The sequence below is a fragment of the Mesocricetus auratus genome, unplaced genomic scaffold, assembly GCF_017639785.1.
Source record: "Mesocricetus auratus isolate SY011 unplaced genomic scaffold, BCM_Maur_2.0 Super-Scaffold_100015, whole genome shotgun sequence".
Taxonomy (NCBI): domain Eukaryota; kingdom Metazoa; phylum Chordata; class Mammalia; order Rodentia; family Cricetidae; genus Mesocricetus; species Mesocricetus auratus.
The window spans coordinates 50031440-50048346 of NW_024429198.1; the positions used below are offsets into that span (position 1 = coordinate 50031440).

The window sequence follows — 16907 nt, forward strand, 5'->3', positions numbered from 1 at the left end:
GCTTATTAAGGAGGCTGGCTGGCCTGGTACACACTGACTTTGGGGACTGGCTCAGGCATGGTACTACATATACCAGGTCCCCTCATCCTTGCTGTAGGGGTTGTTGGAGATTGATTATCCTTTGTTCGTGGCTTTTTCTCAAAAACTGCTTGCTCAGTCTCAGGAAACTGAAATTTAGGCCTGATCTCTTAGAGAAGACTGAGCAGCCTGTTATGGTGTCTGCTCGGTCTTCTCATGCATAAATCATACTGATTGCATGACAGCTATTCTTTGGCTACAGCAGATGGTAGACCGAACAGTATGCATGAGTATGAATGTGTCTGTCTGTATGTATATACACATCTTTACATATAATTTCTTGAAATATACGTGACTCTGTGTTATGAGACTTAATTAGGATTGTGTGTGTGCTAACTGTGTTTTTCTTTGCCTCAGTAGCAGATGTCAAAATGGAATAATGATAACAATAATGGTAAAAATGTCCCATGCAATAGAAAGTTCCTCTTCCTTGTATGGAATCTTAGAAGAGCAGTCGTTATTTCCTTTCCAATAGAATATTATTTACCTCCAGCCAGTGATAATGCAACAACAGTATAATTCATGATATATTTAAAACACTGCTCCACTATTGAGACCAAAGCATTCTGAAGACAGTTTGTCATAAATCTGCACACTTGTGAGTCTAGGGGAATTTTGCGTTGTCACACTCGCTTTGCTTATCAGCAATGCAGAATCAAGGTTCAAAGAAAGAACATACAAAGTAAGTGAACATTTCATTTTACACATATTATTTATGTGATATATATGTATATACACACTTATTATACTTTATTTGATGGACTCTGATTTTTGCATGATAGTTGGTGTGTTTGCTTTTATGTAATTACCAGATTTACTACACTAGAGTCCTGAGGCCTGTGGGCCAACAGAACAAAGGTCATCTGGAAATCTATAAGAAATCACACTTCTTACCAGATCTGCTAAGTCATAATGAGATGGACAAGATGGAGCTTCTCATTGACTGCTGAAGGAAAAAGTCTGTGAGGATTCAAAACGAGCTCTTTATACTCATTTGTGTGCCAGATACTGGGGAATAATTTACAAAGTTCTGTTTATTCTTGAACACACTGAGAGACTGTCTTTTTCCTATGTAGTTAGATGTGACCTTGTGATTAGGTATGGGCCAGCATTAATGGGCAGAAGTTCTAAACTTTGCTTTCAGTTTGAGCCCAATTGTCAGTTGGCACTTGCTTTTGTCTCAGTTTGTAGACTTCCTGGGGACATGATACAGTGATGGCAGTCTTTCACCTACGTCCCCTTTCCTGTGTACAAAACTGTGAAAAGTTTCCTCAGTGCTGAATTACAGAGCTTCAGAATTTCTGTAACTGTTACCTAGAGATTTCAACAGGCACTATCATCTTCTAAACGTGGGGTTTCAGCACATTAAAGTTAGGAGAATGATCAATAGGCAAAATTGGCTAGCTTTACATCATTTTCCTGACTGAACAGAGGCCATCATAATTCCTCTGGTCTCATTCCATGTGATATTTCTCCTTCTTCATAATGCCTTCATTTCATTTATTTTCTCTTTTTAAAATCTATTATTCATACCATCTTAGGTTCTAGATGTTTTACTTACGTTGCTTAATTATTATCACTTTGGGTGTTACAGAGAATTTAGAAAACTATCTATGTGCCCAGATATTTACATATACCATGACCTCTGACTTATATCATTTATGAATGACATGAGCAGATATAATGTTCCTAAGCATATGGCATCTTAATAATTTATTGTATCATAATATATTTAATAATTTAAAAATGTTTGTTTATTTTGTCTTTATTAGAATAATTCCTTCCCACTTGAGAGACGTTTAGGAATCCCCACTTTATTTCTGAAGAATAGAACTTAAATAAATGATTTATATTTCATGCTCTGTATTCTTACTATGATTATTCCCATCAAGCCACAGTTAGCAGACATAGATTACAAGCACAGCTTTGATTTCTGAGAAAACTGTACTGTGAATAAAATGGTTGGCAATGAAGCATCAGGACACATCTTTCTTCACATGTCTCTGAGACATGAAACCATTACATAAGTTGTGTTTGTGATCTAGTCTACTCAATTCATTGGTGGTCCATTCAGCAGCCATATATTTCATTTGTTAATTTAGGGACAGAATGCCAAGAAAAATGTGAGAGAGACTTTAACTCATATGGAAGCATTCTGTGTCTGGCACTGAAATTTCATTTGATGCCCCATGTTTTCTTCTTTTTTAATCTTTGATTGGATTTTTATTCAAATATGCTGTCGCTATTTGCTCTATGGAATGAAATATGTTTTAATAGTTTAAACAGCAAGCTTTTTCTCTTCTGCAATAGGTTTCTCTTCAACTACTTTCTTCCCAGCAGCTGGTTTCTTGGTAGTTGCAGCCCTGTTCCCTCCAGTCTTCTTCTGTTTCCTGACATCTAAGGGCTTCCTACTATTTGCAGTCTTCTGCAGTCCCCCTTCTCTGCTGCCCCTTTCTCCGATTTGGCTGCCAGTGCCACCGCTGCTGCTCCTAGTTTCTTCACTCGGAGTTTGTGACTTTGTAGTGACCAGTCCCCCATTTTAGCAGCCATTACAGGCTAACATGTGCTTGGCTGACCTTGCTGTTCCTGTCCTGGTCACTAAGGTCAGATGCCCTCCTCGTGGCAAGGAACCAATCAGAAGTTAGCTGGAGGGGCTGTGCTTTATGGCTCTGGATGTGATTTATGGACAGTGCACAACAGTAACCTGCAGAGCATAGCAACTGCCCTGGGAGGGCCTATGGGCCATAACAACCAGTTGACCAATCAATACAGGGCGGGTCACCCAAACCTGGAAGTGCACCAATCCTGAGACTGTTTCATACCCCTAGACACTCTCCTTATGCTGCCCTTTAAGATCCCTGCCTTGAGGTTGCTTGGGTTATTTCTCCAGCCATTCGCCATGGTGGCAGGGTGAAGGGCCTGAGCTAATGGGGTTAGCTCGTTAAACATCTACAATAAAAGACTCTTTGCTTTTGCATCAAAATGGGCCTCTTGGTGATTTGGGGGTTCAGAATTTGGGCACAACAACTTCTGGCCTGGCGAAGAATGGTATTCCTGGGCGGGCAGTCTTTATGTAAGGGTTGAGTGTCGACGAGATTTTCATGTTCTTCAGTGGATTCTTCTTCAAGACTCTCTGCTGAATCTTCTGGTGTGATGCTCAGAGGGTTCTTTGTATCTTTGGGCTTTTCAAGATTCTGCTAAGGCCCATGGTCATCCTCTTGTGCATAGGAAGGTTGCAGTTACTCTTGAGGGAAGCAGCCTTATGCTAAATGCCATACAGTTCATCTAATTTCTGGAAGGCACTTTCAGCCCAAATGCAGAAACATCCCACATGCTCATCAGGGGCAAGTTTCAAAATGTTCAGCTTGCTTACATGAAGCAGAGTAATACCAGGGATGTTTCTGAAGGCCTCGATGATACGATTATCTTCTTTATAGATGATGCAGGGACCCCTGCTCTGGATACGTCTTCAGTTTGTCATTTTGCCCTTGCCAGCTCTCATTTTCTGAGAGGCTTTAAGTTTCTTAAGCAGATAAACAGCATCCTTGGTCTTCTGGCAACCTTCAGTCTTTTCTTTAACTGCCAAAGGAAGCTCAGGAACTTCCTCAATATGATGACCTTTAGACATCACCAAAGCTGGTAAGTCCGAGGCAACCATGGCAGAACAGATGGCATATTGCTTTTGAGTTGTGTTTACTCAGTGATGTCAATGTTGCCAGGTTTTGGTTTGTGCAAACATATGGCCTCCCTGACACTTAAATTCAAAGGCACCCTGCCTTGAATGGTGGGTCCCATCACCGCGAACTATGGGAATTCAAGTCACAGCTCTGCCAGTGCCCCAAGACTCAGCACAGGTCTGATTACCTACAAATTCATTGGCGTCATAGAGTTGTCAGCTGTTTTTCCTCAAGGTGGTGAGAACAAAGTTCACAATATCCAGTTGAATGGGAACTCTCAACACAGCTGGCAAATTGACATTTTTGCCATATGACTCCCCCTTGTCTGAGTACACTCATATGAGGAGATAGGCCCGAGCCCCATATTTTCTAGAAGCAGTATTACCTTCTTACCTACCAATGTATACATGGTACTTCTGATGAAACTCTGTTACACACACACACACACACACACACACAATTTAAACTATATTTATTTTTCAATATATATATTGCTGTGTGTTTGAGTGTGGGTCCATAAGTATGGTGCCCATGGTGGCGAAAACAGAGAATCAGATGCCCTGCAGCTGGAATTATAGGCAATTGTGAGTGACTAGTGTGAGTGAACGGAACTCTGGTCTTCTGGAGGAATGGTACGTGTTTTTAGAAGCTAAGAAATCTTCCCAACCCTTGTATAATATTTTTAATTAGCTTACAAACTATGAATTTCCTTAATAGTCTCCATATATCCTTAGTTTTGCTAACACATCCCCTACCCTTTCTTTGTCTTAATGGTTCTATCCTCCACTTCAACCTGTAGCCCTTAGAGAATCCCTACTTCTCTTTCACTGTCATCCATGTTTGGGGTTCACATGCTTGGCAGAGAAACTATACTCTTCTTTAGAGATATGACCGCTTACAGGTTGCCTACTGTCAGGAGGACTGTCCCACATACATGCATATAGAGCCACACTAACTGGACTTAGGGAATTTCTAATACCAACACAAAGAGTATGTGGGCCCATCATGATAGCCCATGCTTTTAGTGATAGCACTCAGGAGGCAAAGGCAGGTGAATCTCTAGGAACTTGAGGCCATTCTTTTCTACACGGATAAACATAGGGAGATTCTCTGAAAACATGAAATGCAGATGTGCAGTTGGAAGATACAGTAGGTAAGGAGTGAGGACCGTAAATGAGAAGTGGAAGGAAGTAGAATACTTCAATAGAAAAATATAAAATCTTCCAAGAAAAATAGAGTAGTTCCATTGGTTTGTTTTTGTTTTGAAGAAGGGACAATAGTCAAATGGTAGATTTCTTCTTTTAATAATAAAGTATTCACAAATTAAAACATATAAAACAACTACCATATTATTAACAGTGATAATTAGTATAAAGTGATTTGCTTATGCTATTTCGGCTAACTTAACTTAAAAGCAATAAGAAAATGAAATGAGTATTTTGAAGATTTGGAGGTGAATTTTTAATGGTGTGTAGGCTCTCTCAGAACAACCAGAGCTTGCTTTCTTGAATTTTATATCTGGTTTTACAATCTGTTCAAAGATTTTAGTTTTATGTGTTCCTTGATTTCATATGGACACACACAGACACACACACACACACACACACACACACACACAAAGCATGGGGTGTGGAATGCAAAGGGCAGACAATATATACAACTTAGAATTATAAATGAGAAAATTATATCATCTCACATGGAGATAACCATAAATTCTTAAAAATATTTTCCAGTATTGTTGACATATAATGTCTCTAGTACTCATGAATATAAGTCAGTAGGATCATAGTTTTGAGGCTAGCCTAGGCTATATAATAAATTCTAAGAGGACCTGGTTCATAGACACTCTGCCTCTTCTATCAAAGAAAAGACATATTATTGGTCAGTCAGTATGGAAGGCTTCTGAGAAAGCTTTGTGACATTTCCTTTATCTCTATATAAGGAGCCAGGCACTCCATAGCTCATACCCTTCATATAAAATTAAACTCATTTCAGATATTTGCTGTAATAATTAATTTGCTGAATATGTTCTTATTTGGAATTCAGAATCACACGGTGTATGATTTGATAACTTTGAGGCTTTTCATTTCCTGAGTATCTAGTCAGTACCTAAGAAGAAGGAAAATGTCCAGGAATGTTCTTTTTAATTGTTGATAAGGAGTAAATAACTGACTTTTTTTAAACGACCAAATTCTTCACTTGAATCTTTCCATTTGTCCTGCTTATGTCTTAGGAAACAAATACAGCAATGATTAATCTGGCTTCTCTTCCTTCATCCTCATCCTTCCTATAGTACTTCTTGGACTGATTTGACCTGATTGCTTGATTTAGTATTGCTTTTTAGCTTCTTTGCTGCGTTATGATGAAAACAGTTTGTCAATCTGTAGTACATGCACTCAAATGACAAGCATGGACCATGCTACCCCAATATGGTACAAGTAGGACTTGTTACTAGTTTCGTCTTCCTCAAGAGACAGCCAAATTTTCTATCCAACATAGCTCCATGAAGCTGATCAGACGAAGCTACTCTTGTGTTGGAAATATTTGCATTTTCTAACATTGGGCCATAGACCCATGTGATATTTCCCTTTAAGTAAAAAGAAGCCATGATAAAAATATGCACCTTAAAAGTCACTGTAATTCTGCCTAGACTATATTTGTCTTTCCATATCTTAAAACAGAATATCCTGCTTAGGAGGAAATGTAAGAAAATTGTCATGAATTTGGGACTTAAATTTGGTATGTCCATAGTTACTAAAGAGTTACTAAGGAAGGTGACTGTAGTCTTTTTATCCATCAGGGAGATATTGTAATCAGACTTCATCATTCATGATGAAATATAGAGATAACACAGGGTGAAAATTAAGGTAGTAAGCCTTTCTTTACTGGGAATCCAAATAGGCATTTGTGTTTGTAATGTAGGAGACTTGGTTAGAGTTATATAGGTTACATGAACATGAAGGCAGAAAAATCAGTTTGTGACTCACCAATATCAATTATCTGTAGTGGCAAAATCCACTTGTCAGAGAAATGAAACTATTCATGATGGAATATATTCTCTCATGATCAAAAGCAAAAAAAAAGAAGAAAGACTAGATATTTTAAAAAGAGATTTGAAAACAAGATGAAAAATACAGAAATCAAAATATAATGAGACTTCCAAAATCTCTATTCATACACAGTGTGTAGGCTTCCTGTGCAAGCAGGAAGTAGGAGATGGAGAGACAACCACCTTGAGAAACACTTCTACAGTGTCTGCCCTGGAGGATAACATAGATTGACCAGGATATATGGAGGTTTACAACATTTTCTTTTGGTATTGTCACCACTCAACCATCTTATTGTCATGTTAGGATAACTCCAGAAAATACTATCCTATTGTTTTCAAGACCTAGAAGACTCCTGAAAACAAAGGTGATTAAGGGATCTATTCAATATCTAAAATGTATAAGCAGAACTCAACAAACTAATGCATCTTAACCTAACAACTACTAGGAAAGATCATTCTTATTATATATGCTATGTCTTGAATAATAGCCTAAAGAAATGTTATCATAGTTTCTTTTACTCTTGGTCACTGTGATGAAAGAAACTTAAGAGAAACTGTTTCAAGTTATTGCCCACCATGGCAGAGACATCAATGCTTCACGAGCTCAAAGTAGCTGGTAACACGGCACCTACAATCCAAAACAGGCAGCAAAGACTATATGCCCTCTGTCACTCAATTCCTTTTTTCCATTTCACACAGCCCAGGATCCCCTGACTAGGGTTTTCTTACAAAATTATCACAATCAAGGTAACCCTGTACAAGTATGTCCAGAGTATTATTTCAAAGGTGAATCTAGATAGATAAATGTAATCATCACCCTCCATTAAGGAAACTTTTCAAACAACTGACTGAGAACACTACAGAAAATTGTAACCAAGCAGAATTCAGAGTTGTGGAGCCCAAACTCAGTAGATCCATCTACAAAGCAGTCGCATACCAAAGGCTCAGAGAACATTGCAGAAGAGGGGGCAGAAAGACTCTAAGAGCCAGAAGAGCAGGGAGTTTTCTGTGAGTCTGTGCCTTCTGTAATATCAGAAACTACACCTATAAATTCTTTTTTTCTTTTTCTTTTGAGAACTTTTTAAAATTTGAATTAGAAACCATCTTATTTTACATATCAATCCCATTTCCCTCTCCCTCCCATCCTCCATGGCCCCCACCAAAATTCTTAACAGCATGGCTGCCCACACATGAGTAAGAGACCACCAAAGGTCTTCACAAAGTCTACAAAGTCGTGGGGAAAAGCCTATAAGACCTCAATCATATACAAAGAACTATAGACAACTCAGGAACAGGAGAGGTAGTCATTCCCCCAAGGAAGGACACACCAATTGCTTGTCCAGTGCCAAAGAGTAAGCCCTAGAAACATGTATACAGGTAACATTATATGGACTGAATGGGTTATACTTAGAGCTTGAAGGAGAGCAGGAAAGTTTGGAGAGAAAGAAGCTAGAAACATTTAAATACATGATAACCTCAAAAAATAAAATAACAATAAATAAGTGAACAAATACCAATCATGACAAATGATTGCTTTTGTGTCCAGTTAAACAAATGTACTGACCGATTACATTGTATTAGGCTATGCTGTATTTCATTGGCATGTACTACAAGATCTAGGCAAGTGTTCTACGACTGAGCTAAACTCCTAGCTTTTTATTTCTAATTCTAACAGTGATTTCAAGAGAGGTATTATTAGCCTTGTTCGGTACTTCAGAAACTTGGGATTTGTAAGGTTAATTAATTTGTTCAAGGTCAAACAGCTATTAAGCTAAGGAGCTGTGATTTAAATCAGAGTACATGTCAAATTCATACTTTCACAAAGCCATGTTAACTCCTCATCTTTGGAGGAGCAATCACTCAAGTTGTTAAAGATGAGATCATCATTTTTGAAGTTGCACATGGTTTGATTACTATTATTGTTAGTACTGGCCAAAAGGAAGAAGTTAAGGTAGCATTCCCTTCCTCAACTCAGCAGGCTACTTGCAAAATTACAATCTAATGTTTAGGAATATGGCTTTGTGTTTTCACTACTCCTTGCAAAGATTCCCGAAAAAATAAAAATAAAGTATATGTAATCATCTCAGTAAACGGAATGTTACTTGCATGAGCCTGTGAGGGGTAGCTTATATTGATTTCCAAATTCCAAAATCCCAGGTTCTCTGCCAAATGTTAAGACCTGGAACAAATATTGTTCCCATATCCCCTTTTCTCGGTGCAATAATACAAGGATAGCTGATAGATTAACAAATTATTTCAGCTGGTCATCAATAAGGATGACATTACTGGCATTTAACACATATAAACTTTCAAAATTGGGGGCACCATTTTTAGAATCTTAAATGAATGCTACTTCTTCAGGATGAAAACAAATAGAGCATTCTCAGCACACTTGGCTCATAAAACTCATGTGTTATCAGTCTGCTGATTGCCAGAATATTTTCAAGGAAAATACTATACCCCTCAAATGACTGTTTCTTTTTCTCTTCTTCAAGTTGAAACTGTCTATGACACCATGTACTCTCTCCGTTACAAAACTCCACTCAACAGTACTATTTCATATTTTAAATATGAAACAGCCCGAAGTTGCTGAATGCTACTCTGTAGATGAGAATTAAACCAGCACACACATTAGATCATTGATATTGCAGTTCATAGGAATTGCAATACTAGCCAGTCCCATTGGCTATGTGCATGCTTAAATCTCTTTTTCTTTTCTTCTAAACATTCAAAGACTATACTTCATCTCTCCAGCTACTTCAGCTCCACGCAAGTCACTTTTCAGAGATGAGATGGTGACTACCAAGTGTCAACTGGAGAGGACTGTGAATTACCAAAGAAGCAAGGCACAGGGCACACCTATGAGGATTTTCTAGATTAAGTTAATTGAGGTAGAAAGACTCACTTCAGATGTGGGTATCACTATTCCAAGGGCTGGAGCCCTGGACAACAGAAGAGGAAAAACTTAACTGTAAAGGAAAAGTCATCGACTTCATTTTCTTCGTATTTGCCTGCCATGCCTTCCCTGTGAAGGCAGAACCACATGTTTAAACTGTGAGCAGAAGTGAACTCTTCCTTTCTTAAGTTTCCTTTGCCTAGTACTTTGTCACACACACAAGGAAAGCAACCAATAAGGCAGAGGACCTCAAAATTCTAATCTTTTTTTTCATTTTAGCTGAAACCTTACCATCCTTACCCTTGCTCCTGTATTGAATATATAAGAGCAACCTAATCTTCCAACATACAAGGTTCATTCCCCAAGCCTTTGATAGCAAAATCTCCCACATTCCCAGAGAGCTTTATTCTATCACTTCTGTTTCCCTCCAGCTTTTTCTTTGCAGCTGTAAAACATTAAAGTATCTCTTTTATCTTAAAAATATCTCTCTTTTACCCACACTCCCTTTTCATGAAATGAAGCAACCTTGAGATTACTGATTCAAATGTCTAATGCATGCAAGCGCATTTGCAGGATCCAGCCTCTGATAGTACTCTCCATTCTCCCCAGCTGTTCAGTTCTTGTCAGGGCCAGACTCCCTAAACAGAACTTTTTAAGGTCCCCAGAGCTGGCCTGATTCCCACAGCTGATGAATGTATCCGTTCTGCTTTACTCTTGCTAATGCATCTGCTACTTAGTCACTACCTTCTAAATATCCTTCACCTGGCCTCTTCCTTGTCCCCTGTGCTTTTATAGTAAGCATCCTGTCACTTAAAACAACAATATGTTACATTCTTACCATGTTACCCTTATAAATCTCATCCTGTTCTGCCCTCCACCCTCGCCATCTTTGTTTGTTGTATTCACATTTCTTCTATTTTCTCATGATTTTTTAACACCAATCTATGCTAGTTCCCAAAGAATGTGTTTTCCATATGCAGCGTTAACCTCTCATTAGATTTATGGTAAAGGCAATTTAATGCACTACACTGTTCATCCATATCATCCATCTAGGTTCACATCCTCTTTCCACAATTTATTAATTCTGTGATTCTCAGGCAATTACGAGACATTCCCCGACCTGTTTCCTCACTCTTCCAATGGAAGTAGCAGTACCATCTATTCTGATCTTTACTGCACTCACATTAAGGAGACACGGAGAACGATGGCTTGTCTATGCGACTCTTTGTGTGGCTTTAGTTGCAACTGGTTTTTATCGTTGGTGCTTTTACTTTTCAAGAATAAAGTTAACAAATCTTGGAGCACAACGCACTGAAATGGAGACAGACTGACCCAAACAGTCCATGCTTTGTGTTGCTTCCTTCTTAGAAACACAGCTCCTTCAGGGACTTGCTTGTCACCCCACTGAGGTGGATACCTTGGGACCAATCACCTCCCAGGGTCCCCCTGCCGTGTAGAAGTGAGACTTGGCAAAGTCAAGACTCCAAACATGCTGAGTGGCTTTCCTGAGCCTTTCAAAGATTTGCTCACAAGAAGCCTGGGCTTATGTGTCCCTTGGGGATTATCTGTAAGAAATGAACCTGTCTAGTGTGACTTGTGTGTGGGAAGAAGTTTTCTTTCACCCTAGACTGAAAACACTGGCAAACAGTGCGCAGTCACCATGCTTCACAGTAAAAAAAATTCTGCGCAAAGCTGATGTCTGTAGTAAGAGCATTTCTAGAGGCATGTGCTTAAATACTTCATAGTTACTCAAATCCCAAATGTTCAAAGCTCACTCACTTCTTTAACATGCTAGTTGTCATCTTTCCATTCATGCAAACCAAAAGCCAGCAGCATTTTTTCCATTCTGAAACTTAATTTTAGCAAGTTTTTAATCCACTGCTCTTATCTCATAAATATATATATATATATATATTCTACTGACACCTTGTCTCTCTGAGTCTTTTAAGTTTGTTTTTGAAAACTCAGTGTTCTTTCCTTCATCATCAAAATTGGCAATTTTCCATAAATGTCCTTGGCAACATTCTTTTTCTTCCTTTTTTTAAAATTTAAATTAGAAACAACCTTGTTTTACACATCATTCCCAGTTCCCTCTCCCTCCCCTCTTCCCCTGCCTCCTACTAACTCCCTATCTCATCCCCTTTCTGCTCCCCAGGGAGGGTGAGATCTTCTATGAGGGATCTTCAAAGTCTGTCGTATCATTTGGAGCAGGGCCTACGCCCTCCCCTATGTGTCTAGTCTGACAGAGTATCCCTCTATGTGGAATGGGCTCCCAAACTCCATTCGTATACAAAGGATAAATACTGATTCACTGCCAGAGGTCCCATAGATTACCCAGACCTCCTAACTGACACCCACGTTCAGGGGGTCTGGATCAGTCCTATGCTGGTTTCCTAGCTGTCAGTTTGGGGTCCATGTGCTCCCCCTTGTTCAGGTCAACTTTTTCTGTGAATTTATCCAGCCTGCTCCTGACCCCTTTGCTCATCACTCTTCCCTCTCTGCAGCTGGGTTCCAGGAGTTCAGTTCAGTGTTTAGCTGTGGGTGTCTGTCTCTGCTTCCTTCAGCCACTGGATGAAGGCTCTAGGATAGCATATCAGGTAGTCACCAATTTCATTATCAGAGAAGGGCGTTTAAGGTAGCCTCTCCACTATTGCTGAGGTTGTTAGTAGGGGGTCATTCTTGTAGATCTCTGGACATTTCCCTAGCTTGGCAAAATTCTTATCTCCTGTACATCATTTTTTAAAAATACAACTGTAATCAGTTTCTTTGCATGGAAAAATTGACCATTTCTCTTTTCCATGCATCTACTCTTCTAATCAACCTTCATGGCATGGTGACTTAAATATCTTATCTCAAGCTTCTATATTAAGTATGGTTCTTTCTCTAGTTTCCTGGTTAATGACTGACACAGGTATGCATCAGTCTCCACAAGACAAATAAATACTTCTGTGTCATTCTCAACACGCCATCCTTTAACTATCATGTCCTCCTGGATATCTAATCCATTACAAAGATCCTCATTTTTCCAACTACGTGCTGTCTCCTGAATATAATTATCTCCAGCTCCATCCCTGTTAGTGCAGACTGAATGCCTGTCTTCCCTCAACTAGAGCACTTTGGTAACCATGTGAGTTTTCCTCTGTTTACCTCTTCCATTCCCTGTTCTGTTCCCCTCAATATGCCACCTATAGTCAAGTTTCCTGAAATCGTGGGTGTTTAAAGCTAATGGTGACTCTTCAAAAATCTATTTTTTTCCAGCTGTGGGATCTGAGGATACAGAACAATTTCCAACTTGACAGGATCTGTAACCAATAAACGAGCATGCCATTGGGTGAGTCCTTAAAGAAGTTTCCAGAAAGTATTGACTGAATTATGGAGACCTGCCCTCACAGTGGGAAGCACCTGTCATCAGATGGCCCAGATACAAAAGAATCCAAGGATGGAACAGTGCTGCTGGCCTGTTGGCTCTGCATCTTCCTGATGCTGCTTCTGCATCTCCTGCTTTGAATACACATGAGGAAAGCTCCGAGATGAATTTCACGATGTGGTGACAGAATCACACACAAGCCTCACACAAGCAGATACAATAACATATATTTGTCATTTGCTCTTAGTTGTTATACTGACTTACCCAGTCCCTTGCTTCTGCTCCCTAGAGTCCCTGACTAAATAAAAGATCTCTATGTAAGCATTGAGTACTCCTTGCGAGTAATCATAGCTCAGATGCTCAGGTACATATATATATATATATATATATATATATATATATATATATATAGTAGTTTTCTAGACCTACTGAAATGAAATACCAAAAATTGGTTTATTTTTTAAAAAGTGTATTACCTCACAGTTATGGAGGTAAAAAAGAAAGGTGGGGTTCAAAATTCCAGTGCCATTAGGTCAATGCTCTCTCTAAAAAGAGAAAAGATCCTACTTTCTTAGCTTCTAGTATTTGGAAGAAGTCATCAATAATTTTAGATCATAGATTCATTACTTTAGGCACAGCACAATCTTCCTCTTGTAATCAGGGCAAGGGCTTACTCATGGACTTGATGTCTTTCCTCCCACAGCACCTTCCAAAGAATTTTCCAACATTATATAAGCTAGCCAGGAGGGAGACAGTTTCTCAGTCAATTTGAGATTAATATCCCTGTTAATATCCCTATGCTCTTCAGCACAAGCATATGGTGCCTTCAACAGTAGAGTTTTACCAGGTGGTAGTTATAGAGGATAATCAATGGTAATAGCCTAGCTGTATGGAGACTTCTGGAGTCTCCTAGTCCAGTGACTCCTAGGAAGGTATTTCATGTCTTGTCTTGAGATTTCCATTTAATATCTCATGTTTTTTAGGCACAACATTGTCTATCTGTGCTAATTCATTCAAACTTTTTTTGTTTTGAGTTGTAGTTTGAAAGCAGGTTACTGACTATGGGGTCCATAAGACTTACATATCTCCTTAATTTTGGTGAACCCATTCTCCCTGATCCCATCTCTACTTAACAGCTGAATCCTCAGTACTTTTCATCCTTCTACTTTTTTTGTACATGTCTTTTATTTCAACGTATTCATTTTTAAGTTTGGTTGTGAGAAAATAGATTTCCATATGGCTTTTCATACTGTCTTACTTTGGGTTAGTCTACTCCTCACCTCATGTTGTGTTCTTTTTAAGTCTGTCTGCCTCTTGTGTTCAACACACTTTTGTTTGGCCTATAATTTACTAAAATCCCTAAAAGGTTTTGTTTCTTCTTTCCTGGCTTCTATCTGTGTGCCGAGTGAAATACACAAAACAGTCTCCTTGGAGTTAATGTCCTTATATGAGAAAGAGAACAGAACATTTGTCCCTCTGGTGTTGAATTACTTCACTAATAATTTTTTTCAGTTCAAATAGCTTACCTGAAAATTGTAGTTGAATAATATACAATTTTGTGTAGGTGTCACATTTTTCTCATGTACCCATCTACTGACTGACATGGTGAATAGATATCAATGAACACGTGTCTCTTTATTAGTATATAAAGCTCAGTGGGTACAAGCCCAGTAACGGTATAGCTGATCAATACAGTAATGAGGAAATATTAATATATACAAAATAGGGATGGCCTATGATATTTTATTGAAAAAGAAATCACTTACATGAGAAGCCAAGAAATCCGAGAACCAAAACCATGCTGCTCTCCAGGCAGCAACCAGAACCCAAAGAGAAAGAGTCTCCTCCCCCTAGCTCCTTTTATCTCCTGTGCGTTCTACATACCTGGGCATGCATGGTCAGCACTACGGGTATGCAGACCTCTCCCTACAATGTGACAGTTCTATTTTTAGTTTATGTGTACCCTTCAGACTGATTTTAAAAGTGTACTGGTTTACACTTTTAGCAGCAGTGAATAAGTGTTCCCCTGTGGTAACATCCGTACACCATCATTTGATGTTACTTGTTTTCCTGCCATTCTGACTGGGTGAGGTGAAATCCTAGTGTAGTTTTAATTTGCACTTTCCCAATGACTAAGGATGCCCACATTTTTAAGAGTTTCCTGAGCATTTCCATCCTTTATTTTGAGAAATTTCCATTCAGGTCGCACCTCACTTTTTACTTGGGTTGTTTATCCTCAAAGTGTGTAGTTTACATCATTCTTTGTCTGATATATATTCTCATCCTGTATTGAGACCTCTGGCAAAGGTCTCATTCTGTGGGCTGCCCATTCATTCCATTCTATTTCCTTTGTTGCGGAGAAGATTTATTTCCATAAGATCCTATTTGTTGAATGTAGATCTTGGTTCCTGTGTTACTAGAATTCTATTCAGAAAGCCACTACTGTGCCTATAAATTCAGGGCTGTTCCCTACTTCTTTCTCCAGCAGTTTCATAGTATCCAATCTTATGTTGAGTTCCTTGATTAATTTAGAGCTAACATTGGGAGTGATAAGACATAAGATTCTAGTATCATCTTTCTGCATGTTAAAATCTACGTTTGCCAGGACTAATAATTGAAGGTGCTATCTTTTTTTCCCATGTACATTTTTTGCTTTTTTTGTCAAATATTAGTTAACTATAGTTTCCTAGATTTATATATAAGTCTTAATGTCTTTCTATTTTCCATGAATCTATTTTTTGGAACAGAACAAGGACATTTGTAATACTCTGACTCTGCTGTATAATTTTAAATAAGGTTGTATCCCCAACAGTATTCTTTTATTATCATGGTTTATTTGACTATCATTGGTCTTATATAGAACTATCCAAATTTTTTGGTCTTTCTTTCTATATCTGTGAGTAATGATATTGCAGCTATGATTGGGAATACAATTTATTTATGGATAGCTTTTGGTGAGGCAAATATTTTCACTATATATTATTTTTCCAATTAATTATTATGAGATGCTTGCCTATATTCTAGTGTCAATATTCTCAATTTCTTTCTTTGATGCCTTAAATTTTTATCATAGAAGTCTTATGTTTCCTTTGTCAGATTTATTCCCACCCCGCTGTGTGTGTGTGTGGGGGGGTGTTGTGAATGGAATCTTTTCCCTGATTTCTACAGACCTTGCCTGTTCTCAAGCTTGGTCAGAGAAGCTTCTTCTCACAGTGGACACCAATCAACATGGATAAATATATTTCTCCAAGACCCTAGTGTAAGAAATTGAGTGGCCAGTCTTAAACTATACATTATGTTAATCCCCACTACCACTAAGGTTCGGAGAATATCACAGAAAAGGATATTTCCCAGTTCCCTCTCCCTCCAGTCCTCCTATTGCCCCCACCATCCCCGCATCAGACCCACTATTCACTCCTCAGGGAGGGTGGGGCCTCCCATGAGGGGTCATCAATGTCTGTCACATCATTTGTGGCAGGAGCTAGGCCCTGCCCTGTGTATCTAGGCTAAGAGAGAATCCCTCCATAGGGAATGGGCCCCCAAAGACCAAATGTGCACTAGGAATAAATAGTGGTTCCACTGCCAGAAGCCCCATAGACTGCCCAGAACCCCAACTGACACTCATGAGAATAATTTTTTATTGAAAATATTGACATTGGTAGTTTTCAATGTTCTAGTAGATAGCCTATCTTCAAGCACAAGTAGGCAGTGTTAATGTGATACAGTGTGTGTGTTACTTACTTTTTTATTGCTGCAACAAAATATCATGAGCCCAGAAGTTTAGCAAAGATGACATTTATATAACTTGAAGTTTCAAAGAATTAGAGTCCATTACAGTGG

The 16907-nt window shown here is 38.7% G+C and overlaps 1 pseudogene; it reads right to left on the reverse strand.

Moving 5' to 3' along the window:
- Positions 1 to 2356: 2356 nt before the first annotated feature.
- LOC101837564 lies at positions 2357 to 6315 on the reverse strand (annotated as a pseudogene).
- Positions 6316 to 16907: the final 10592 nt, after the last annotated feature.